Here is a 25,868-nt window from a genome sequence, read left to right as displayed (position 1 = left end):
CCCTGAACCATCCCTTAGTTATGCTGCTATAGACTTAGACTGCTGGGGGGTTCCCATGATGCACTGTTTCTTTCTCTTTTTGCTCTGTATGCACCACTCTGCATTTAATCATTAGTGACTGATCTCTGCTGTCTTCCACAGCATGTCTTTTTCCTGGTTCTCTCCCTCAGCCCCAACCAGTCCCAGCAGAAGACTGCCCCTCCCTGAGCCTGGTTCTGCTGGAGGTTTCTTCCTGTTAAAAGGGAGTTTTTCCTTCCCACTGTCGCCAAGTGCTTGCTCACAGGGGGTCATTTGGACAGTTGGGGTTTTTCTGTAATTATTGTATTGCTTTGCCTTGCAATATGAAGCGCCTTGGGGCAACTGTTTGTTGTGATTTGGCGCTATATAAATGAAAATGACTTGATTTGATATGACAGAAAACAGTTTGTTCAGTTTCCACCAGCAGCCACATGTTGTTGGTCTCTCAGTCGACTCCAATTGTTCAGGGTCATCACAGCGGATCAAGTTCAGAGCTGCATTGGGTTTTGGCAAAAATTTTATTCTGGATGCCCAAACAGCAGCCGGAAAAAAATTAATAAAGTTCAATTTGATCTTTGAGGTGAAGTTTCCTTCATTTGAAGTTCTGCATTTTCTGGAGCATAAGTTGCATTTTTGTTTGTTTTTACTAGTTACTTGACCTCCAGAGGTCAAACTGAGGACATATCCAAATCTTAAACTAAAGCTTCTGTCATCAAGAACAAACCCTGAAAGTTTCATGTTTTCATTCTGTGCACAATTGTCCCGATTAACAGCCCCACTAACACACTTTTTGATTGAAAAGCGTCATGTAGTAGAATGAAGCTGTTTGTACTTTTATTGTGACGACTTGGTTGTAAAACACACAAACAGAAACCGAGACAAATGACACTTGATCCATGAGACATTTAAAGGTTGTTACACTTTACAGATTCATTCATGAACATCAAGGAAATGATTTAAACTTGGATGATGTGTAAATTGTGTTGTCAGAGTCACGTTTCACTCTGAAGTAAAAGAGAAGCAGTAAAATTAAGAACCGTGCACCATTTTCTCTGAGACACAAACAGCAGTGGAACAACACAGACAGCTGGACTCAACATTCATGTTTGGGGTTTTAATTTGCCCCGTAGATCTATGACCCATTTACAGTAATTAATTTGTACTGATTCAGATATGAATTAACACTTATCAAATATTGACAAAGTTTTAAGTTAAATGGTTGACAAAGGTTGTCAAATATTACCATGGCAATCCTTTAGAGAGACAAATGTCCAGTTTTTGTTCTCCATGTTATTACAGTTCTCAGGTCAAAGTGTTTTTTATTACGTAGCTGACATACTTTTTATAGAAGAAGATTCTGATAAATATGAAGTTGTGTGTGTGAGGAAGAATTCAGTCCAACAAATTGTCTGTCTCTGTCTCTGATGCGTCCATGTTTACTGTTTGGTCCATAAATGTTTTGGAACATAACTGCATTTCTATCAAAAATCCCTCAAATTAACAACAGCTTCTTCTCAACAGTAACAGTTGTTACAATTAAGATGAAATAATTTCAGTTGTCAGTATGTTTGTTTCTTCAGGAAATGTAACATCAAAGTCGGGTTTAACCCATCAGAACCTTCACTTTGTGGACACGCCTTTTCACACCAAAATCTGTTCATTTGACATAATCGAGGGGAGGCTGTGAACACATGAAAACAAAACCTTTAAAATGGGTTAAAATAATTTAAGTAAACTTTTTCTTAATTACATGGTGTCGTCTTTATTATTAAAATAAAAATCATCACAAAGCAGAAAAAGTTAGAAAAATGTTTACAATAAAAAAGACCTAAAATCTGTAAAAAATGACAAAGGAAACATATTTTAAAAAACATGAAAATGATTGAAATTAGAAAACAGCAAAACACTCAAAATATTTAAAAAATCCATCAATCCATCCATCTTCTACCGCTTAGTCCAATTAAGGGTCGTGGGGGGCTGCAGCCTATCCCAGCAGTCAAAGGGCGTGAGGCGGGGTACACCCAGGACAGGACGCCAGTCTGTCGCAGGGCCACAAACAGACAAACAAACACAGACACACCCACACCTATGGACAATTTTTTCAAAGATTCCAATCCACCTAACCTGCATGCCTTTGGATGTGGGAGGAAACCCACGCAAACACGGGGAGAACATGCAAACTCCACACAAACGCCACGGGAATAGAACCCACGACCTTCTCGCTGTGAGGCAACAGTGCTAACCACTAAGCTACCGTGCTGCCCATTTAAAAAATCATTAAAATAATTTAAATTCAAAATGGATTAAAGTAAGCAAGACGCAAAACTTCTCACCCTCATGAAAATGATGGAAAAATTATTAAATGCAATATTAGTTCACAAATCTTAATACAATTCTGTGTCTGTCTGTCAAAACCCAAAACTCGATGCACCTGATTCAACACACACTGGACCAGAACAGAACCAGATGTTTAATGTTCAACTTGTTACATTGATTCTAGGTCCTGTTCAAATATGTAGATTTTCAAGCTCAAAGTCAGAAATCCTGAGTTCCAGCTTTCCATTGAATGCAGCATGAACTTTGAACTTTGTGTACACACGTCCATCTTCATGTTGTCCCCAAGATCTCACAGAACAAACCCACTATAATTTCCCTACAATCCTGCTTTCAGCCTGAAGTCAATTTTGTCACTTTTTGTGGAAAACTGAAAGTGCCGAAACCTTTAAGTGTGAAGACGAGACAAGAACAATTTTAATGACAAACTACAAACTACAGACGCTGGTGCTTCTCATCCAGAATTTACCAAAGTCTGAAACTTTTTCACTTCATGAGCTATGCAAATGTAATATCCAGGATGCATTTCTTTATATTGTGGACAAATGTTTCTTTGTTTTGGTGAGTTTATTAGATCAGAGAATCCAGCAGGAACTTGAAGTTCCCTCCCATCCTGTTCCCCCACAGGCACATTATGATGCACCTTCTGTAGGACGGAGGTAGAAGAAGACCAGTCATCCATCCCCAAGAAAGACACCAGGACTTTGGTTTCAGGCTTCAATGAACAGACTGAAACATCTGAAGATGTCAATTTGACCTGCTGGAGCCTGATGGAAGCCCCGCCCTCAAACCATCAGTGTTGTTTGTTGTTGACAATTGTTCTTTGGTGTTAATTCCGACTTGCACATCTTTTTTTAAATGGTTTAGGTACTGTTGTGTTGCTCTCTCATTTTCTTCAGTTCCCAAGTATTTGTAAGTGGAATCTTCAGCCAAATCTTCATTACAGCTCCCTTCATCCAACTGTGTTTTCTGCTGCTTCCTTTTTTTTCTTCCCCTGATTGCACATTTAGAACATTTATCCAGTCCAAATTCCATACCAATGTCCATGGTGATGTTATGGACTGCCTCCACTAACCGAATGAGTCCCTGCTCTGAGTTGACAAAGATCTTCAAGTCATCCATAAATAAGAGCTGGTTCACCGCTTCCTGATGTTTACTTCCTCTGCCTCTACTTAAGTCATACCCGATGTCGTGTTCCTTCAGGATCTTGCTTAGCGGGACTATGGTTAAGCAGAATAAAAGTGGCGAGAAGCTGTCTCCCTGAAATATCCCTCTCTGACTCTGGGATTGTATTTGTCCCTCTGTGTGATTGAGGGTGATGGTGGTGTTCCACTTGTTCATTTGTGCTCTCAGGAAAAAAATCTTATTTCCTCATCGATGTTGTAGAGTTCTAAGCACCTCATGATCCAGGAGTGTGGCACGCTGTCAAATTCCTTTTTGTAGTCAATCCAAGCCATGCTGAGGTTCCTTCTCCTTTTTTTGCAGTCCTCCAGGATAGATTTGTCTGTCAGTAACTGGTCTTTAGCTCCTAATCTTCTTCTGGAACAACCTTTCTATTTATTTTCCAGGTAGCCACCAGTGTCCAGATGTTCAGAAATGTCATCAGTTATGATTCCTGTCAGCCATTTGTATGTTGTTGTTAGGCAGCAGATGGGTCTGTACTTGTTGGGAAGCTGTGTTTCCTTGTTCTTTGGAAGTAGGCTTGTGTTCCCAGTCGTTAGCTAGTCTGGTGTGTCCTCTACTCCGTTCAATATTTTTGTGAAAGCCACGACATAATGGTGCAATGCTGTCAGTTTTTTCGGCCAAAAATTTGGGATTTTGTCGATGCCAGGTGCCTTGAAGTTACTGTATTCACTCATTTTCTTTCTGATCTCCTCTTCAGTGATTACAATTGCTGGCATTTACTGTTTGTCTTTGTTTTTCTATTTTATTTTTTCCAATCCACTCAGCCTCTTGGTGTTGTTTTGGGTCTTCAAAGAGTGGTCTTAAGAATTTTTCAATTTGTTCTCTCTCAGGTGGCTGTTGTACTTCTATTGTGTCGTTTGCCAACTTCCTGTACACAAGCCTGGGTTTTTTTTTTTTTTTTTTTTGCAAATTGTTTATCTGTTTTGCTTGTATTTTCTTGTCTTTGTTCCTAATCTATGCCACAAAATCTTTCACTAAATCTTGATGTTCAGCCAGCCTCCCACCCAGCTGTTTATCTTCAACATTGCATTTTCTTTTAATGCGATTTTCTTTTGTGGTTTTGGCCTCCCAGAAATATTATTTGGGAGATCTCTGCTCTTAGGTGGCTGATTTTTTGTTATAATGTCTTTTTCCATTGTAGCACGGTATTCTTTTTCTTAATTGTGGTTCCTTTTCTCTCCAAATCATGTGGGGCTAATTTACTTTGTATGTACCATGCTGCGCCATAATTCCCACAGTTTAACTCTGTCAATGTGGTTCCTTCTGGGACCAGTCTAGCCAATCCCAGGTTAACTTTCTGTAGTATACTTGTGAACTTTTTAAATCATCCTCCAATTTGATCAGTTTTGGATGCTCTTTCATGTTCATTCTCCTTGTGTCCTCAATCTTATTTGCCAATTCGTCTTCTAATTCCCACTGCTCTGGGTCTGGGCGCATCTGTATATTGTTTTGTGGTTGAGGTGGTGAATGACTCCTTTTTGGGGGGCAGTGCCTGACTCCTAATTTGTTGGGGTGGTGTTTGACTCCTACATCTCCTTTTGTGTCAGAGACTGGCTTGCTTTGGTGTTCTTTGCTAGATGCATGAATTATCAAGTGTCTGTTCAGAGTGCTCTTTTGTCCAAATCTTTTACCACACTGAGAACAGATAAATGGTTTTTGACCTGTATGAATTCTCATGTGTTGGTTCAAGTGGCTCTTGTATCCAAATCGTTTCCCACACCCACAACAGACAAATGGATTTTGCCCTGTATGAATTCTCATGTGTTCGTTCAGGGTGCTCTTTTGTCCAAATCTTTTACCACACTCAGAACAGACAAATGGTTTTTGCCCTGTATGAATTATCATGTGTTTGTTCAGGTGGCTCTTGTGTCTAAATCTTTTACCACACTCAGAACAGACAAATGGTTTTTGCCCCGTATGAATTCTCAAGTGTTCGTTCAAGTGGCCCTTGTGTCTAAATCTTTTACTACACTCAGAACAGACAAATGCTTTTTGCCCTGTATGAATTACCATGTGTTCATTCAGGCTGCCCTTTTGTCCAAATCTTTTACCGCACTCAGAATGGTCAAATGCTTTTTGCCTTGTATGAATTACCATGTGTCTCTTCAGGTTGCCCTTTTGCCAAAATCTTTGACCACATTCAGAACAGCCAAATGGTTTTTGTCCTGTATGAGATATCATGTGTTGGCTCAGGTTGCTCTTTCGTCCAAATCTTTGACCACATTCAGAACAGCTAAATGGTTTCTGTCCTCTCTGAATTGTCATGCCTTTGTTCAGAGTGCCCTTCTGTTTCTGTCTTTTACTCTGATCAGAACAGCTAAATTGTTTTCTGCTTGCTTGCCTCTCCATTTGTTGCTCTGATCTGTTCATGTGACCAGATGCTTTTCCATATTTAGAGCCTTTAAATTGTTTTTCATCAGTGTTACCTGAACAAACAATACTGGTATTTTTCCAACAGTTAAAACTTGACTGAAGTTCTCTGGTCTGTTTCCAGTCTCCACTGTCATCAGTCTCAGTTCCAGAACCATCTGAACTCCTGCCACTGGTATCTAGTTGTAAATGACTGTTTGGAATTGAGTTGCTGGCTGGTTGTGGTCCTCTATTGTCCTCTCCATCAGCTTCTGCTGTCAGTGTTCTGTGTACAGATGAGCTGCTGGCTACAGGCTCAGCCTCTGTGCTCTCATCACTTCGGCTTTGATGAAGCTGTGATGACTCTGGTTTTTCATCATCATTTTCACTCTTCACAGGGACGGCAGTGAAACCAAACTTGGTGAGATCTGCCTCCTCCAGCTGCTGAAGCTGCTCTTCCTGCTGACTTATCCACAGCTTCTCTTCTTCTTTAATGTCCTCCTGGTCAGCACTCAGATTCCATTCCTGGTGTTCAGGGAGAGTTTCTTCTTTAATCACCAACAACGGCTGCATCTCTGTAAAGAAACAAATTAACAATAAATGTTAGAACAACTCTCATTAAAATAAAGTATCAGAGTGGTAAGTTTGACCTGATGACAGCAAGTTTTTGCACTGATGGAACTGATAAAGTGAAAATGTACATCAGGAGGGTTTGTTTTACATTTACTTTAACTGGACTCCAACATAATGACAAAACTCATGAAATATGACATGAACATATCTATAGTGACATTACATCTCATTAAAAATATATCAGCCAACAAATTTATTTAGTATTTTATAATGTTGCTGATGTCAAACAATGTTAATGGCCTTAATTTCTGCAGCACTTTTTACCATCTGATGGGGAAACAAGGATCTTCTGCTGTCAAGCCCGTGGCTTTAAAATCTGAACCCTCATTTCCAAAATTATGGAGACTGCTGTGAGGGGGTGTGCCACAGAAAATTTATGATGGTGTTCATAAAAATCAGGGCTGTGAAATGAAAATTGTGAAATCCGAGGAAAATTTGCAGGGGGTCTGGGGGGCACAGCCGCGATGTTGTGCCTGTGGGGCCCCAGAAACCAAATTAATTTTGTATCTAATGAGACATTTTCAGCATCTCCTGGAAGAAAAAAAAAAATCTCAAAAGAAATGCATATTTAAATGATCCTCGATTCAACCTTTGATTTGAACCGTTAATGATCATGTTGAAATAAAATATGACAAGGAAGTAGGACCTGGAATGATTTTCCTTTTAATTGTAAACCAAACTATGCATGAACTCAGAACAATTAAACTCCATGAAATTCCCATGATGAATTTCGCAAAATTCCTTGGATTCGTGGCATTTTCACAGCCCTGTATTAACAATAATAATTGTGTGTATATGATAATAAGAATATAAACAATTTATAAATACATTAAGACAGTAAATTAACATTAAAAAATTGTGATTAACAGGAAATAAAAGGGTTGATTTCTTCTCTAAATATTGTTGAGGTCTACGTTTCTAAAAACATTCTGGACTCACACAACATTCCAACTCATTATAGAAATGTTGTATAATTTATTTACAACCCTTGAAAAATGTCAGCTAGATATTTAATAAACACAATCCAATCTAGAGCCCATGGATCTCTGCAAGCAACACGCTAGTTTCTGCTATAATTGTGTATTTTTAGCCATCTTGGTGTATGAAGTATGAATCAGTTTTTGGGTTCTCTTTTAATATTTAAATTTATAGGGTAATACAATGAAAACATGACTTTGTTCTATGCTGTAGTGTTCTGAAGTAATGCTGACATAATACATATGGGCCAAAAATAAAGTGAAATCACTTATTTGGAATACTAATTCTGAGGCACGTGATTTTCCCCGCTGCACAGTGACACTGGATTTTAGGGTTGCCCATCTGTCAAATCCCAATTTAACCACTGTCCACACCGATCTGTAATAAAGTCAGAAGCAGGAGCAAATGTTCTTCAACTTCACTGTGACAAACTTCTCACTTTGGATTGTGTTATTAAACCAGTGGAAAAGACACATAACTTCATTCACTCTAAAGCTCAATACCATCAGACCTGTTCGCTTTCTTTACCTCCATGAAGAACTTGCTAACAGATGGTCCGTCATAATCGGGTGAATGGGGTGGTAAACTTTGAATCTGTGTGTTTTTTCAGATGCCGTTTAGATATTTATGGAGTATGTTTATGTCCGACCTGGTTTTTCTAATTGTGTTTTTAGGTTCCCGGTTTGTAATAAAAATACACGTTGTGGACCGACTGTCATGGTAACCAGTCCGGATATGGGAAAATAGCCGACCACTAATCAGCCAATCACAGCGCGCGTAGCATTGCAGCCATATAATAAAGAGACTGATTACGTTACATTACTGATTACATTACTCAGTTCATTTGCTTCTGACGGAAGAACTGGGAACAATGAAACTTTCAGCACAATGGGTCCCAAGTCTTCTTACCAACGATCAGAAACCCACAAGGTTTCAGAAGTCCAGGGGGAATCTTCGGCTTTTTTAGGCAGATCCAGGTAACTTCTTGTGACAATTTGTGACCATAGATGAGACCTGAGTCCATCACTTCAAACATCAAACCGGAGTCCAAACAACAGTTGAAGCAATGGAAACATTTGGGTTCTCCCCTGCCGAAGAAAGCCAAAGCTGTCAAATGTGGTGGAAAGGCCATGGCCTCAGTCTCCTGAGATGCTGAGGACATCATCATGGTGGACGATCTCCAGAAGGGACAGACCATCAATGGGTTCTATTATGCTGCACTTTTGTGACAACTGCAGGAGAAACTAAAGCAGAAGTGGTGTGGAATGCTCTGGTGAAGTGTTCTGTTTTATGAGGGCAATGCTCTGATCCACACGTCGGTCATCACAATGGCTGCCATTCATGAATGTAGCTTCAAACTTCTTCAGCAACCACCTTATTCCCTTGATTTGGCTCCTTCAGTCTTCCATCTGTTTCCAAATATGAAAAACCATCTTGCTTGAACTCATTATAATCCTGATAATGATCTCGTGTCTGCAGTGGATGACTTCCTTGAGTCACTGCAGCCAAACTGGAAAACGTCTGTGGACTTACACAAGGATTATGTTGAAAAATAAAACAACACATTAATTCAGTTGTGGTTTCTTCATGGTCGGGCTCAAAACTTTTCATTCACCCCTCGTATTTGTGTGAGCTTATGAACTTTAACAAGAACCACTTGAGGTCAAGACTCAGTGACTCCTACCTGTGCGATATTTTACACGTCTCAAACCAGACCTGGACTCTGAAATCCAAATCTCAGGATCACTCATCTTCAACCACTTATCTGGGATTGGGTCGTGGGGGCAACAGCTCTAGCAGGGGACCCAGACTTTCCTTTCCCTTTCCATAAGACCTCTCCGGGAACCATCACCTTATCATGGTGGAGAGGTCTGTGTGGTGCTATGAACCTGAGAGCTGCGTCGTCTTGAGCCTTTCTGCTCCTGGTCAGGTCTCCTATGGCAAATTGGTCTCAGGCAAGAGGCCAGACTAAGAATGATTCACAAGACACCATGACAGAACGAGGCAGATGAAATGTGACCCAGCCTCATCTGGAGCCAGACCTGGATGAAGGTCCCGTCAGCCAGCACCTGGTGGCTGGACTTGCCACAGAGCCCAGTCGGGCACAGCCTAAAACAATAAAGCAACATGGACTTACCATCTCCACCCTGTGAGCTCACCACCTGCACGGGGAACCGCTGGTGTCGGGTGCGCTGTCCCATGGGTGTCAGTGAAACTCGAGGGCCTCAGCGGACCTTTCTCAGGATCACCAGACTCTTTAAATGGGAACTGGACTATATTTACAGGAGCATCTCAGAAAATTAGATCATCATGGAAAAAGTTCAGTATTTTTTGTCAGGTATTGCAGAGAATGAAAATTTTACATTTTATAGTTTCGGTGCATAGAAATTAGAATGTTTCAGTCTTATTTATTTATTTGATTTTGATCATTACGGCCTTCAGTTCCATAAAATAGAAAATGTAAACCCTGTAAAACCTTAAGAGAAGAGTAAAAACCCTGTTAAAAAACAATGATGGCAGTGACAACCAAAGTGTGGGCCACGAAGGTACTGCAGATAGTCCATGAGAAATCACAAAATAAAGTATAAAGTACAACTCCTCCCTCTGACACTCATTAACATAACAGCTGTCCCCTCCCTGTCTCACTGCGTCTCATCAGTCCTTCTTTTTATGCTCCTCAAATGTCCAATAATAACATGTCTGCAGCTGCTCACATGTCCAAGAACTCTTCCACACTCAGAATGTGCAATAAATCATTTGTATGTGTGATTTTATCAACACTATCAGGAGCCATAACTCACCCTCAAAGAGGTTTTTAAAGTTGTCTTATCCAGACAGATCTTCAATTTTATTTTCTTCTAATATGGTTATTGTGGGCAGCGTGGTGTTTAGTGTGCTCAGAGTTCAGCAGTTTGGAGTCATGATGCTGATTCATGAGCTTCAGATTTTATGAATTGTTTACATAGTTCCTTTTTGTGGATTTTGTGTGTACAAAAATGAGGAAAAACTGTAATCAATAGTATCGATGGATCAGCTTCATCAGTCCATCACCAAGCTTAACTGTCCTTCATTTATCAGTTTGTCTTGTTTATTTTTGCTGATATTTAGTGTTCAGTCTATAATAAGAACTCCAACACAAACTAACAGCTATCATTTGGATGTGGTGGAGTTGGTCTGAAATAAAGTTTAGTGGACAAACCTGCTCTGGATCAGCGAACTTCAGGCTTGAAAACAGCTTCCAGCACGTTGACTAGTTTCTTCTCTTCTTTAAATCCACTCGTTTCTTCTTGCTGCTCTGCGATCTGTTTGTTTCTACCAACTCAAATATCTCAACATTAGCAGCAGTTAGCCGCTGTTTCAACAACCTTCTCAGCTCTTCCACCTTTTCGCGCTAACTTCACCTTTTCTTCTTCTTCTTCCGGTTTATTGTCGAACTTTGTGCTTCTGGAGCTCTTCAAAAAACATATTCGAGGATCACAGAGTGAAGTTTGTTCTGTTCAGAGAAGAGTTTCCAGCGTTTCCAGCTAATTAGCTTTAGACTCGGACGACAACAGGAAATAGTTCTTCTTCGATGGAGTCTATTGAAGTGACGAACTTAGCGTTGCATTACCGCCACCTACTGGACAGTGACTGGCAGAGACGAAAGAAAAAATGAAAAAAGCTATATTTTCTCCATCAATCCTGTAATTCAGAGATGTTGAACTGTTGTGTTCTTCAATGTGCTCTTCTCTCTGCTGTCATTTTCAGAGTGCAGCAGATAATCAATAAATGACTGTGACTTCGCTCCTGTGAGCAGTTTCCTGCCAGTCAAACAAACTGAAGTGTGTGTGAGTTTGTTCCTCCATTATGTTAAGACACAGTATTCCAGTGCTTTTATGATGCAACATCAACAGGTTATGGACCCAGGAAGGAGACTGGAAGCTGATGGAACAGGTTATGTTTTGATGGAGATGAGAAAAACTATGAGTTATGGGAACGAAGTTTCTCACACACAGCTTCATTTCCAAAATTAATGTTGATAAAAAATTACGAAATTTCCAGATAAGTAAAGTTAATTTTTAAAAGACAAAAAGAAAAAAAAAATTCTAGTAGAACCACCATCAAATTGTCCACACAGGTTAGTCCCGTTATTTTATGAGATGCCAAAATTTCTGTCTACAAAACAGGTAACACAGAACAAGAGTAAAAGTCTTCAGTGTCAGTACATGGATCCATATAATGAAATATATCCTCTGCATTTAACCATCTTAATTCCATTGAGACACAATCCAACCAGGATGAGCTGTGTGCAGCCACAGTCCAGAGCACAGGGACAAACTAAAGTGACTGAAGACCAAAAACATTCCAAATGATGATTGAAGTAAAAATATTCACAATACAGTGATCAGTGTTGTTGTGTCGTACATATCTATAGGTATACAGTTACCATTTACATTAACTGTTAAGATCTTATTGTTTTCTTTATAATTTGGACTTGTTTAATTGGTATTCCAGTGCAAACTATATATATAGTTATTTACATTAATTGTTAAGGTACTACTGTCTTATTTACAAGTTGTACATGTTCATTCAAGCCCCCCTATTTTGTCACGTGATAGTTTCACAAAAACCACAATGGAAATAATCGTTTATTGTTTATTGTTATCAGTATATCACTGATATATTCACCTCTGTATGTTTATATTGATTTTACAAAATAAACTCAATCAGTCAATCAATCAGTGCACAAACACACTGGAAGCAACACATTACTTGTGCTGCAACAGTGAAAAGCATGTCCACGCTTTTCAATTTGACAATTCTCAGGAATATTTAATACAGTGTTCTACGGGTCACCGTTTAACTCCAAGCGCGCACCATGATCGGTGAAGTTACAGCATTTAATCGGCGCAGATGCAGAACCACTTCCTGAACTTGTCAAAATAAAAGCTCTGTAGAGTTTCATACACGGTGCAGTCTTATACTAGGTTTCAGTTTTGTTTCCGTTTGATCATAGCAACGGTGGCTTACATCTTGCACAATGATTGACATAAGCAACAGCCAATGACAATGGGAGAAGCACACAGGTGGCCAATCAGATTGCAGGAAGAGCAGATGGGCCACTCCCACGCCTGTGAATGGACTGACTCGTCGGCGCCTGGACTTCTCTCCGCTCTTCTTTTGAATACAAGGTTGGAATTGTTTCTTTTATCTTAATTAATTGTGCATTACTTTTGTTAGTCTTTAAATGCAACAGCTACGGACTTTAGCTCATTAATTTGCTGTTGTGTGAGTCCTAGCAGTGGTTAGCTTCTCGTTAGCACTTAGCTTGTGCTAGCTGTCGCTCCTCGCTTGTTCTTTTCTTGGTGCTCAACACTTTAAAATAACTTGTGTGATGTTGTCAGACAGGGTGGCCCTCTGAGAGAGCCGTGTCCGTAAGGTAGAGCAGCTTCTGAGTTCAGTGGAGTTAGATATCACGGACACTCCAGACCAGCTTAGTGTCTGGTCGGCTAGCGGGCCTGTTAGCATTAGTTTTAGCTCCGCCGTCTAAAGACGAAGCTTTCAGTCCTGAGCTTCGTCCTCCGAGGCCGCGGGGAACTTCTACCCCGATCTCCAGGCCAGAACGCCGTGCGATAGTGAGAGGGGATTCCATTTGAGTTCTATAATAATGTAAAAACAAGAATACACTAAGATACAGGGTAACACACATAAAGCGACAAATGCACTTGTAGAGATGGGTATTGATAAGTTTTTATCGATACCATTATCGATCCAATTCCTTATCGATACCTCCTTTGAATTTTCTGTGTATTAAAAGTAGGCTTTACAGGTTTTCTACGTCAACATTTTATTGAGTCAAAGTAAGTAAATATGAAATTGGTCACTGGATCCTTGATCTCTGGACATAAATAGAAATGAACAAAATCTGTAGTTTTTGTCAAAAGCATTAAAGATATTTTTGGCATGAAAGTCTCTCCATACATCTGAGCTGAGCTCAGCTGTCTGCTGGAGTCTGCAGGTCTGCAGCCATACAGTCTTTGGCTGCTGCACGTCAGAGCAGGACATCTCAGTTTGGGAGGAAAAAGAAAAATGTTTGATCGATTGCAGTTTATTGTTTGTATACAGTGTTTGGAAAGTGGGTTGTCATTTTGATTTAAACGGCGATTTGCTTTGAAGTTGTTAATTCCGTGCGGCGCAGCGTGTCGAGCAACGGAACTGAGGAAAGATTCTTGTTTCTTTCTCGCAACAAGACAGGAGTCCCAGTTAGTCACTTTAATCCACACAAACTGACTTACAATTGACATATTTTAATGGCTTTGAGAGGGGTTAATGCGGAGTTGCTGCTTCTGAAGAGGACGTGAAGCAAAGTTCCAATGAAGCAGTGCATTGCTTCCTTGGTTCAAGGTTCAAAGTAAAGTGGTGCTGCAGAAACGGTTGATTACAGACCGCTGCAGTGTCTGTAATCAACGTAGAGAAGTGATCATTTCCTGACAAACACCCTCAAAACAACAGCCGCTCTGAAGGACCAATAAGGGAATCGTTAAGCCAAAAAGGCTAATGATGTCACCGGATCGAATAATTTCTTAACAATACCCGAAAAGAACTGGATCTCGATACCAACCCAATGCACTTGTTTCCATTGTAGCCCAACGGATAGCTTCATTTTGGATTTGGTGCGGTGCACGCTGGGATTGCTTGGGGACATCCTGCATGTCCATCTATTCAAATGTGTTGTAGAAGTTATTTTCAGGTGTGAGCTGGTAATTGACAAAACCCTGCTGAATCTACTCATCATACTCATTTGTCATGCCCGTGTGTGTCTGAGCCTGAGAGGATAATGAGTGGGATGATTTTAGTATTATTATTTATTATTTTAATTGAAGCAGTGTCCAAAATGTATTAATCAACCTCTGTTAAAGCCATTTAAAGGTGTCGATCATAACTCACCTGTCTGCTTATTAAAGAACAGGACCCATGTCTGACATTTCACATTGACCAGTTATTATTAGTTTCTCGTTAACGTGCAGTTTTCCGTTGGGCAGCCCATGACCCTCTGGTGTGACTGGAACATTAATATCTCCCAGTTTGTGTGAAAGAAGCTATGTTAAGTGAAGCTATGTTAAAATGTATGTAAATGTGTTTGTTGTGGTGTATATATATTAGGGGTGGGAGGGGAAAATAAATTCACATAAGTATTGCATTTTTTTAACAAAAATATTGATATTTTTTTAAATTTGAATGCCTCATTTTTGACTACTTTTATCAGCCAGGTTGGAAAAAGTTACTGCTTTGGCAACGCAATGTCACATCCATCTGCGGGGGGAAAATAATAAACTTAAATTGAAAGTGGATAATGGCGGACACCTCGTGAAATGACACAGGGATAAAACCTCCACCATCACATTTAAATCTAAAGTGTAGCTACATTTTGGATTTTTTTTTGCTTTGAAGGGAAGAGCAGAGCTTCCAGCCAGACGTCCTGCAGCAGCAAGCCAGCAGACTCTGAAAGCAGCATTTTCCAGTCTACCCAGCAGTTATGAAAAAGCGAAACGTTATAAAATTTCTTTTGCATGCCCTTCACACTCTTTCAAGTTTTAAGTTAGCACCATACGAGGTCTGTGAGAAAAGACCTTTTTATTTTTTTAGAAACTATATGGATTTGAAATCGCAGTGCGATTACATCAGCCAAGCTGAACCCTCGTGCGCATGCGTGAGTTTTTTCACGGCTGTCGGTTGCGTCATTCGCCTGTGGGCAGGCTTGAGTGAGCACTGGTCCAAACCCGATGTCGGACTTCCTTTGTCTGACAACTTGCTGAGAGACTGCGCTTTGCTTATCAAAATTTTTTTAAGAAACTGTGAGGCAGATCCGACGTGGGACGCCATTCGAGAAATTCAGACGGTGTTTCGGTGATTTTAAGGGCTGATGAGAGATTATGGAGTGTTACTGTCGCTTTAAGGACTGCCATTGAGTTCATGACCGTTAGAGATCCGAAATGGTCTAACAACATCTTGAAATCTAGTCCTCAAGTCGGTGAAGGGAAGCCAGTTTTCATCAAAACTCGAGCAACAGTAATTTTTTACCATCTGTAGACATCCTACACTATTTTTATAGCAATCCAGAAAATCAAACACTGCATATTCAGTTGTGGAAGACAAGGATGTGAATTACAATTTGTGAAATTTTAAAACAAATGCTGATGTACATTGCCACTCTGTCAGTTCCATCATTGCAATAACTTACTGTCATCAGGTCAAACTCACCACTGATACTTTATTTTACTGAGTGTTGTTCATAACATTTATTGTTAAATTAATTGTATTGTTTCTTTACAGACATGCAGCCGTTGTTGGTGATTAAAGAAGAAACTCTCCCTGAACACCAGGAATGGAATCTGAGTGTTGACCAGGAGACATCAAAGAGAAGAGAAGCTGTGGATAATCAGCAGGGAGAGCAGCTTCAGCAGCTGGAGGAGGCAGATCTCAGCAAATTTGGTTTTCAACTGTGAAGAGTGAAAATGATGATGAAAAACCAGAGTCATCACAGCTTCATCAAAGCCAAAGTGATGAGAGCACAGAGGCTGAGCCTGTAGCCAGCAGCTCATCTATACACAGAACATGACAGCAGAAGCTGATGGAGAATGACGATGGAGGACACAACCAGCCAGCAACTCAGGTCCAAACAGTCTTTTACAATCCTTTTCTGGAACTGAGACTGATGAACAGTGATGACTGGAAACAGACCAGAGAACTTCAGTCAAGTTTGTTGGAAAAACATCATACCAATATTGTTCGTTCAGGCAACACTGATGAGAAAACATTTTAAAGGCTCTAAATATGGAAACGCATCTGGTCACTATGCACAACTCAGAGCAACAAAAGGGGAGGAAATGCAAGAAGAAAACCCATTTAGCTGTTCTGATGGGAGTAAAGGACAGAACACGAAGGGCAACTCTGAAAAAAACACATTAGAATTCAGACAGGACAGAGAAAGCATTATTGACCTGTTCTGAGTGTGGTCAAAGGTTTGGACGAAAGGGGCCACCTAAAAACACACATGATAATTCATAAAATGAACAAGTCATTGCCCCCCAAAACCACGAGCAACTCACCTTACCACACGAAAAAAACGACACCATCACTGCCTCCCGAAAAACGAACCATTTACTGCCTCCCCGAAAACACGAACAATCTCACTGCCTCCCGGAAAAACACGACACAACTCACTGCCACTCCCGAAAACAGCAACAACCTCACTGCTCCCGAAAAACCCGCAACAATCACTGCCTCCCGAAAAACCCGAACAACTCACTGCCTCCCGATAAAAACCCGAACCAACCACTGCCCTCCCGAAAAAACCCGAGCAACTCCACTGCCTCCCGAAAAAAACGAAACAACTTCACTGCCTTCCCCGAAAAACACGAACAACTCACTGCCCTCCCGAAAAAACCGAACAACCTCACTGCCTCACCGAAAAAAACCGAACAACTCACTGCCTCTCAGAAAAACGAAACAACTCACTGCCTCCGGAAAAAAACGCACACTTCACTGCCTCCCGAAGAAAAAAACGAACACAACTCACTGCCTCCCGAAAAAAACACGAACAACTCACTGCCTCCCGACAAACAAAACGCCACAACTCTCACTGCCTCCCGAAAAAACGAACAACTCACTGCCTCCCGAAAAAACGAACAACTCCCTGCCTCCCGAAAAACGAACAACTCACTGCCTCCCGAAACGAAACTCCCGCCTCCCGAACGACACTCACTGCCTCCCAAAAACGAACAACTCACTGCCTCCCGAAAAAACGAACAACTCACTGCCTCCCGAAAAAACGAACCATTCACTGCCTCCCGAAAAAACGAACAACTCACTGCCCCCACCGAAAAAACGAACAAACTCATTGCCCCCGAAAAAGGAGCAACTCACCAGCTCATCTACAAATAATTCCAGGTGCACACAGACACAGAACAGCAGGAACTAGAAGAGGAATTGGCAATAAGATTGAAGAAACAAGAAAATGGACATGAAAGAGCGCCCAAAGCTGACTAACTAAAAGAGAATAAAAATTACAAAAATATCCTTCAAAAAGTCACATAGGATGACCAACGGTCCCAATAGGAGCCACCATTGACAGTAAACTCTGTAAATTATGGAGCGGCATGGTACATACAAAGTAAATTAGCCCCACAAGATTTGGCGAGAAACAGTACCACAAATAAGAAAAAGAATACCATGCCACGTAATGGAAAAAGAAATTACAACAAAAAATCAGCCTGCCTAAGAGCAGAGATCTCCCAAATGGCCACATTTTTGGGAAACAAGAACCACAAAAGAATCTCTAAAAAAAAAAATCGCATTAAAGAAAATACATGTTGAAGACAGACTGCTAGGTGGATGGCCTGGCTGAACATCAAGCCTTAGTAAAAGCTCTCTCGCAGCACAATTAGGAATCAAGACAAGAAAATACAAGCATAAACAGATAAACAAACTATTTGCAACAAACCCAGACTAGCTGTACAGAAGCTGGCAAATGACACAATAGAAGTACAACAACCACCTGGAGAAAGGAAATTGAAAAATTTTGGAGACCACTCTTTGAAGACACAAACAACACCAAGAGGCTGAGTGGATTGAAAAATACAACAGAAAAACAAAGACAAACAACAAATGCCAGCAATTGTAATCAATGAAGAAGAGATCAGAAAGAAAATGAGTGAATACAGTAACTTCAAGGCACCTGGCATCGACAAAATCCCAAATTTTTGGCCTGAAAAGACTGACAGCATTACACCAACATTATGCTGTGGCTTTCACAAAAATGTTGAACGGAGAAGAGGACACACCAGACTGGCTAACGACAGGGAACACAAGCCTAATTCCAAAGACCAAGGATACACAGCTTCCCAACAAGTACAGACCCATCTGCTGCCTAACAACAACATACAAATGGCTGACAGGAATCATAACTGATGCCATTTATGAACATCTTGACAATGGTGGCTACCTGGAAATGAACAGAAAGGATGTTCCAAAAGAAGATTAGGAGCTAAAGACCAGTTACTGACAGACAAAGCTATCCTGGAGGACTGCAAAACAAGGCAGAGGAACCTCAGCATGGCTTGGATTGATTACAAAAAGGCATTTGACAGTGTACCACACTCCTGGATCTTGAGGTGCTTAGAACTATACAACATCAATGAGAAAATAAGAACCTTCCTGAAAGCACAAATGAACAATTGGAACACCACCATCACCCTCAATCACACAGAGGGACAAATAACAATCCCAGACGTACGAGTTCAGAGAGGGATACTTCAAGGAGACAGCCTTTCACCTCTCTTATTCTGCTTAATCATGGACCCGCTCAGCAAGATCCTGAAGGAGCAAGACATCGGATATGACTTAAGTAAAGACAAAGGAAAGGAAAACCAAAAACTTGTGGACCATCTGTTGTTCATGGACGATTTGAAAATGTATGCCAACACAAAAAACAGACTCACTCAACTCGTGGAAACTGTCCATAAGTTCTCAAAAGACATTGGCATGGAATTTGGACTGGATAAATGCTCAAAATGCACAATGACAAAAGGAAAAAAGACAAAAACCGAAAACAGACAATTGGATGAAGGGAGCTACATTGAAGACCTAGCTGCAGACTCCACATACAAATACTTGGGAATTGAACAAAGTAATTCAATTGAACACAAGAAAATGAGAACAAAAACAACAAAAGAATACCTAAACCGCTTAAAAAAGATCTGCAAAACACAGCTGACACCAAAAATAAAATCACAGCCATAAACCAGTTTGCAATACCAGTGGTGACCTATGGATTTGGCATAGTGAACTGGCCACAATGCGAGCTTAACAAATTGGACACAAAAACCAGAAAATGCTCACCCTCCACAAAATCACATACAGAAATCAGTGCATGGACATAATATACCTACCTCGCAGAGAAGGCGGTATGGGTCTTACTGAATCAACCAGGCCTACAGAGCATCGATAATAAGTATTGGCCAGTACTTAAAGAGCTCTGAAGAAGAAATCATAAAAACGGTCACACAACACCACGAGGCCATAACTGAACGGACCTCAATCACTAAACTGGCAAAAAACGTTGGCGGAGAACTTCTACAAGAGAGAAAAAGCAACAGTCTCGTGCCTGCAACAAAACTTGCAAGACAGACCAGAGAACAATACTGCAAAAGAGAAGGAAAACATCGAGTGGAAAGATGGAAACAACACAAAAGAGCCGGACGTTTCCAAGTAGAACTCGAAAAGGAATACATCGACAAAGTTGGATCAATGCAGTGGCTAAAAAATGGAAAACTTGGTTTTGATGGAGAAAGAATTCTGATTGGAGCACAAGATCAGGGACTTCTAACTAATGGCTTCAAAAAAATGGCAGGGATCTCACAAAATGATAAATGCCGATTCTGTCATACAGCTGTTGAGTGTAAACCATCTAACATCAGCATGCCAGATCCTCATGGCAGATGGGCATTATACATCCAGACATAACAAGATCTGTCAATATCTCCACTGGAAGATCTGCAAGGAATGGAGATCGAAGTCAAAGAACATGTCTGGGAGCACGAGCCAACACCAGTCTCATCCAACGGAAAAGTAACGATCTTCTACGACAAAGAGATCCCAGCAGGAAGACACATTGAAGGAGGTGCAATCAAACCTGATATTGTCATCTGGAACAAGCAAGAGAAAACAGCCAAAATCATTGATGTGACAGTCCCCAATGATTACGGCCTGAATCAAGCTGAAAGGGGAAAGATCTCGAAATACCAAGACCTGAAAAATGACCTAAGAACAACATGGTCATTGAAAGACATCGATATCATTCCAGTTGTGGTGGGAGCAACAGGCCTGATGAAGAAGAACCTGAAGAAATACCTTGAGGCAATCCCCGGTCACCCAAGTGCACATGAGGTGCAGTTGTCTGCGATTAAGGGAACGATCACCATCTTGAAGAGAGCCCTCGGATACAATGCCAGATCTGGTTAAGATAACTATAGAACCTAGGATGCAACTTTAGACCCCAGGTTTGGGGCCCATTGCATTCTACTAAAAAGACATCAAAGATAAATGAAAAACCAAAAGGCAAAAAGCCGATTTACCTACACAAAAGAAAGAAGCCACCACAACCGCAAAACTGGAATCGATCGCCTCACAGATCGCAAAATATCTGACAACTGAGGAAATAAAAAAAATAAAGAAGGAAGCGATAAAAGACTATCAGTTGCTGGATAAAGGGAAGCAACTCCAGTTTAAAAGGAGTCAGTGGAAGAGGGAGGAAGAGTGGATCACCAGCTCATCTACAAAATAATATACAGGTGCACACAGACCCAGAACAGCAGGAACTAGAAGAGGAATTGGCAAATAAGATTGAAGAAACAAGAAAAATGGACATGAAAGAGCGTCCAAAGCTGACTAAACTAAAGGAGAATAAAAAAATTCAAAAATGTCAAAAACGAACCATCCACTGCCCCCCGATAAAACGAACCATCCACTGCCCCCCCGATAAAACGAACTATTCACTGCCCCCCGAAAAAATGAGCCATTCACCAGCTCATCTACAAAAACAATATACAGGTGCACACAGACCCAGAACAGCAGGAACTGGAAGAGGAATTGGCAAATAAGATTGAAGAAACAAGAAAAATGGACATGAAAGAGTGCCCAAAGCTGACTAACTAAAAGAGAATACAAATTCAACAATATTCTGCAAAAGTTAACATAGGACTAACCAAACTGGTCCCAAAAGAGCCACATTAACGCGAGTTAAACTTTGTAAATTATGGAGCGGCATGGTACATACAAAGTAATTAGCCCCACTAGATTTGGAGAGAAACGGCACCACAAATAAGAAAAAGAATACCATGCCACGATGGAAAAAGAAATTACAACAAAAAATCAGCCGCCTAAGAGCAGAGATCAAAACAGTTAAAACAAAACAAAAAGATGATGCCCGTGCATCCCTTGCTGGTAAGTATGTGTTAAAGGTTTAAATTGTTTTGATTACTTAATGTTCAGTGGTGCTGCTTAAGCTAGGTTGCGTTGGCTTTGCTGATTTGATGTAGCATTAACGCTAAACTTAAACGCTTTAATAAATAGTAACGCGTTTGAGTAGAACTTTGTTGTGTGTGTGTGGGGGGGGCTCCCTCCCTGACCAGTTATGCTTAGGGCCTCCAAACCTTAGCAGCGGCCCTGGTTCCTTTAATGTGAGTCAGCCGTGGTTCATTCACTGTAAATCCATATACATATTATGTCTGTAATGTTATCTACTGTGCTGCTGTATGATTTACAGGAATTCCCTGGTAACCACAGCTGCCAGCGTTTTCCTGTAAAAAGAAGTCATTTTTTACAGTGCAATGCCCCGACGATCAAGCAGATAATGTACCTTGCGCTTAGATATTTTGCCAGTGGACAATTTATGTATTCCATCGGTGATGCTGAACATCTGAGATTCGCAAGGTAGTACTTGCTCTATCTAAACTGTTGGCTGCATTTGTCGTTTTCCCTGGCCATTTATCCGCAATGTAAATCAAAGAAGGGTTCTATGCAATCGCGGGTAATTACTAATATCAAAATAGGTCTAACGCATGTCCATTAATTAGGCGAAGTGGGGCTTATCAAGCTATGAATATAAACCTACCGTTCTGAAGGATGTTTTTATATTTCATCTTCACCTGCTGCCAGGTGCGTTTGGCACTGCTGTTGCATCTGACATATTGACAGGATTAGGAATAGCAATCATACAGTCAAAGTAGCCTATTTAGGAAACATTAAATTAACCTAACATTTATTAGGAGGCCTATGCCCACTTCTTAATCGTGTTGCATCTGGGCGTAATTAATGGAAGAGGGGCATTTTTTTTTAACACATATCAGACATTCCACAGGTTAATCATCTGTAACAGATTTGGAGAACAATTACGCATTTACCCGATCAGCAATACGTTGCCAACAAGCCTGTCTTGTTTTATTGGCAGATGATGTGTTTGATTTCCCCCTTAATGTTAATTTAAATCCTCGTAGCTCCCCATAATAATCGTGCATTCTTCTCCGGTAAAGTAAGGTGACCGCGCCATCATTGAAAAATGGTGGCGTGTGCTGCAACCCGCCCCTTTTATGTGAACGCGCACAAGCTCCAATTAGGTTAACACAGGTTCAACAAATCAACATCATATTCAGCGTCGTAGTACCGATTAACACCACTTGAGGGAACCAGGTTTTGTCAACCCCAGTTTAAGAGGTTGACCCCGGGTTACATCTGAGTAAGTTAACCCCGCTTCATAGTACAGGCCCCAGAACCCATCATGAACTTGCTGCTGCTGCTGAAGATGTCAATAAACAAATTTCTTCTCAGTGAAGATCAATATACATCTTTCCTCTTCAACAAACTGCTGCAAACTGAAGAACTAGCCCCACCTGCTGCCCTTTTATGGACTTCAAGGCTTAGTGACAGTTAGGTAACCCTTATGTTGCGGATGAAACCATGGGGTGTCGCTGTTGCCCCACAGACTACTATAAGAAGAGTAAGTGGGGTGGCAAATGCATGCTTTTCTGTCAGAGGCCGGGCGTTACCTGGGTCCATGTCTCATGCTGATGCAATGAATTGTTTGAGTTTTTATTGTTTTATGGTTTAAATTAGCGCAGAAGTAAATGTTTTTATTGTTTTATGGCAGGGTTGCATTTAGTTCGACGCTTTGTGTGGGCTGAACAACAGATGCCGTGAGAACAGACGTGTGTGTGTGTGGGAATTCGATGCACAGGTACATCTGTTTTACTGGATTAGTTTTATTAAAGTAGTTGGGGTTTAAATATTGATTTATGTTTTTCTTTTATAGTGATACACTGTCTTCTGCTGTCCTTATAGTTGTTTTTGTTTTTTTTTCCTAGTTGGTCCGTCTAAATTTTAGCCTGTTGTATGAATTAGTGTTTGTAAGGACGGACTAACTAGTTTATTTTAATTTTATTGCCTGGTCACTTCCCTAAACCTACACTGCCGAGGTAAACTTTTTGTCGCCCAATCCTCTGAAGTGCTGTGATGTAATGCGGTGCACTGATCCGTCTGCGGTTTGCTGTGGTTGACACTGGTGTGTTTGTGATTGGGTTGTTCACAAAGTGTCCTCAGGGTGGTGCAGCTGAAGCAGGAATGTGATCCATTTATTTTGAGTGTAAATAAATATTATAAACTATACTGTTGACTGTCTGCATATTTATCAACCTGAGAGAATCCAAATAATTTCCAAAGAGGACAGCAAATGGTTTAATTTTCTTCAGGAGCAGAGGAGAAACATGGTGTCTCAACATAAACTGTGTGTGTGCACATGCATGGCTGTCTGTCTGTCTGTCTGTGTTCATCCTCAAATTTCTCTTTCATGGCAATAGTTTTCAAAGACGAAAACAGCCAAATGGTTTCTTTTCTGTTTTGACAATTGCATTTTTTTCAGGAGCAGAGCAGAAACGGTGTGTGTGTGTGTGAGAGAGAGAGAGGAAATCCAAATAATTTGCAAAGAAAACAGCAAAATGGTTTCATTGCTGTTTTGATGACACAAAGTGCTTTCGTCCTGCGTTGTTATTAAGCAACTAATGAAATGGTTTCTCCACATACTGTGTGTGTGTGTTTGAGAGAGAGAGAGCAGAGATATGGTTTCTCATCATAAACAGGGTGTGTGTGCTTGCATTTGTGCATATGTGTGTTGGCATCCTCAAATTTCTCCATCACAAGATATTTTAAGAGGTAAACAGCCAAATGGTTTCTTTATTTGTGTTGAGAAATGCCTGAACTTTTTTCAGGAGCAGAGCAGAAACACTTTCTCAACAAACACGTGAGAGAGAAAGAGAGAGAGAATCCAAATAATTTCCAAAGACGACAGCAAAATGGTTTCATTTTTTCAGGAGCAGAGCAGAAACATGGTGTCTCAACATAAACAGGGTGTGTGTGTGCATGGCTCTGTCTGTCTGTGTTCATCCTCAAATTTCTCTTTCATGGCAATAGTTTTCAAAGATGAAAACAGCCAAATGGTTTCTTTTCTGTTTTGACAATTGTCTACATTTTTTTCAGGAGCAGAGCAGAAACTGTGTGTGTGTGTGTGTAAGAGAGAAAATCCAAATAATTTCCAAAGAGAACAGCAAAATGGTTTCATTGCTGTTTTGATGACACAAAGTGCTTTCGTCCAACTTTGTTATAAAGCAACCAGTGAAATGGTTTCTCCACATACTGTGTGTTTGAGAGAGAGAGAGAGACAGACAGCAGAGACATGTTTTCTCCACATACTGTGTGTGTGTGTGTTTTAATGCAACCACCTTTGGTCATTGCTGTAATTGCTGTTTTATCTTAATATTTTCCAAAGAGAACAGCAAAATGGTTTCATTTCTGTTTTGATGACACAAAGTGCTTCCGTCCAGCGTTATTAAGCAACCAGTGAAATGGTTTCTCCACATACTGTGTGTGTGTGTTTGAGAGAAACAGACAGACAGCAGAGACATGGTTTCGCAACATAAACAGGGTGTGTTTGTGTGTGTGTGCGCACGGACGCGTGCTTGCATTTGTGCATATGTGTGTTGGGGTGTGTGCTTGTGTTGGCATCCTCGAATTTCTCCATCACAAGATATTTTAAGAGGTAAACAGCCAAATGGTTTCTTTATCTGTGTTGAGAAATGCCTGAACTTTTTTCAAGAGCAGAGCAGAAACACACTTTCTCAACAAACACTGTGTGTGTGTGTGTGTGTGTGTGTGTGTGTGTTAATGCTAAAATTGCTGTTAAATCTTAATTTCCAAAGAGAACAGCAAAATTGTTTCATTTCTGTTTTGATTGCATATTATGTTCACAATGTTTGTGTGAAATATCAGAATTTTACCATGAATAATTTAGAGTAGACAAGTATTAGAATTTACGCTTTTGGCTCCAATGTCTAAATTTTGTTGTGATTTTGAACTTTGCTTGTTTGTCATTTGGCAATGATTTTCTTAGACAAACTGTAATGGAATACATAAAAAGTGGAGTTTTGACATTTCAAATATAGTTTGTGAGTTGCATGCAAACTTTTTGGGTGCCTATATAAATCGAAAATGTATAACAGGGCAAAGTAGGTGGCACTGTCCAAAATTTTCAACGAAAAAAAAAAACAGCAGTTTCATGCGATTTTCACTATATATCAGTACTTTTTTTAATAACATTTTCATGACTACAGAAAGGTTATACATCGAAAGCCAACTATTTTCTGCTCATAATGCCACAAAAATGAAAGATATCTAAAAATATATTTGTGGATCTCAACTTAGGTTTTGCGCTGAGAATGTCTCAATATTGTGTAAGTGAGCAACACGATGAATGCATGTAATCGGAGACCTACAAATGCTGAATC

At 40.4% G+C, this 25,868-nt stretch overlaps 2 protein-coding genes and 2 long non-coding RNA genes across 4 annotated transcripts in view; 1 reads left to right on the top strand and 3 right to left on the bottom strand.

The window, feature by feature from the left end:
• LOC117504889 overlaps positions 1-861 on the bottom strand; it is a 43,963-nt gene extending 43,102 nt beyond the window's left edge. Inside the window, exon 1 of the long non-coding RNA XR_004558948.1 lies at positions 851-861. This is a non-coding gene — a long non-coding RNA (uncharacterized LOC117504889). The remainder of the gene's footprint in view (positions 1-850) is intronic.
• LOC117504818 overlaps positions 1-25,868 on the bottom strand; it is a 3,434,143-nt gene that overhangs the window by 3,314,000 nt on the left and 94,275 nt on the right. The gene's annotated exons all lie outside the window — the stretch shown is intronic.
• LOC117504825 (protein NLRC3-like) overlaps positions 1-25,868 on the bottom strand; it is a 577,399-nt gene that overhangs the window by 464,980 nt on the left and 86,551 nt on the right. The window lies entirely within an intron of this gene.
• On the top strand, positions 836-15,633 carry LOC117504932. The gene is made up of 3 exons (XR_004558990.1): positions 836-1,014; positions 4,333-4,334; positions 15,621-15,633. It is a non-coding gene; the product is annotated as an uncharacterized LOC117504932 (long non-coding RNA).

Source organism: Thalassophryne amazonica, chromosome 23 (assembly GCF_902500255.1).
Source record: "Thalassophryne amazonica chromosome 23, fThaAma1.1, whole genome shotgun sequence".
NCBI lineage: Eukaryota > Metazoa > Chordata > Actinopteri > Batrachoidiformes > Batrachoididae > Thalassophryne > Thalassophryne amazonica.
This window is presented reverse-complemented; position numbering and strand designations above follow the sequence as displayed.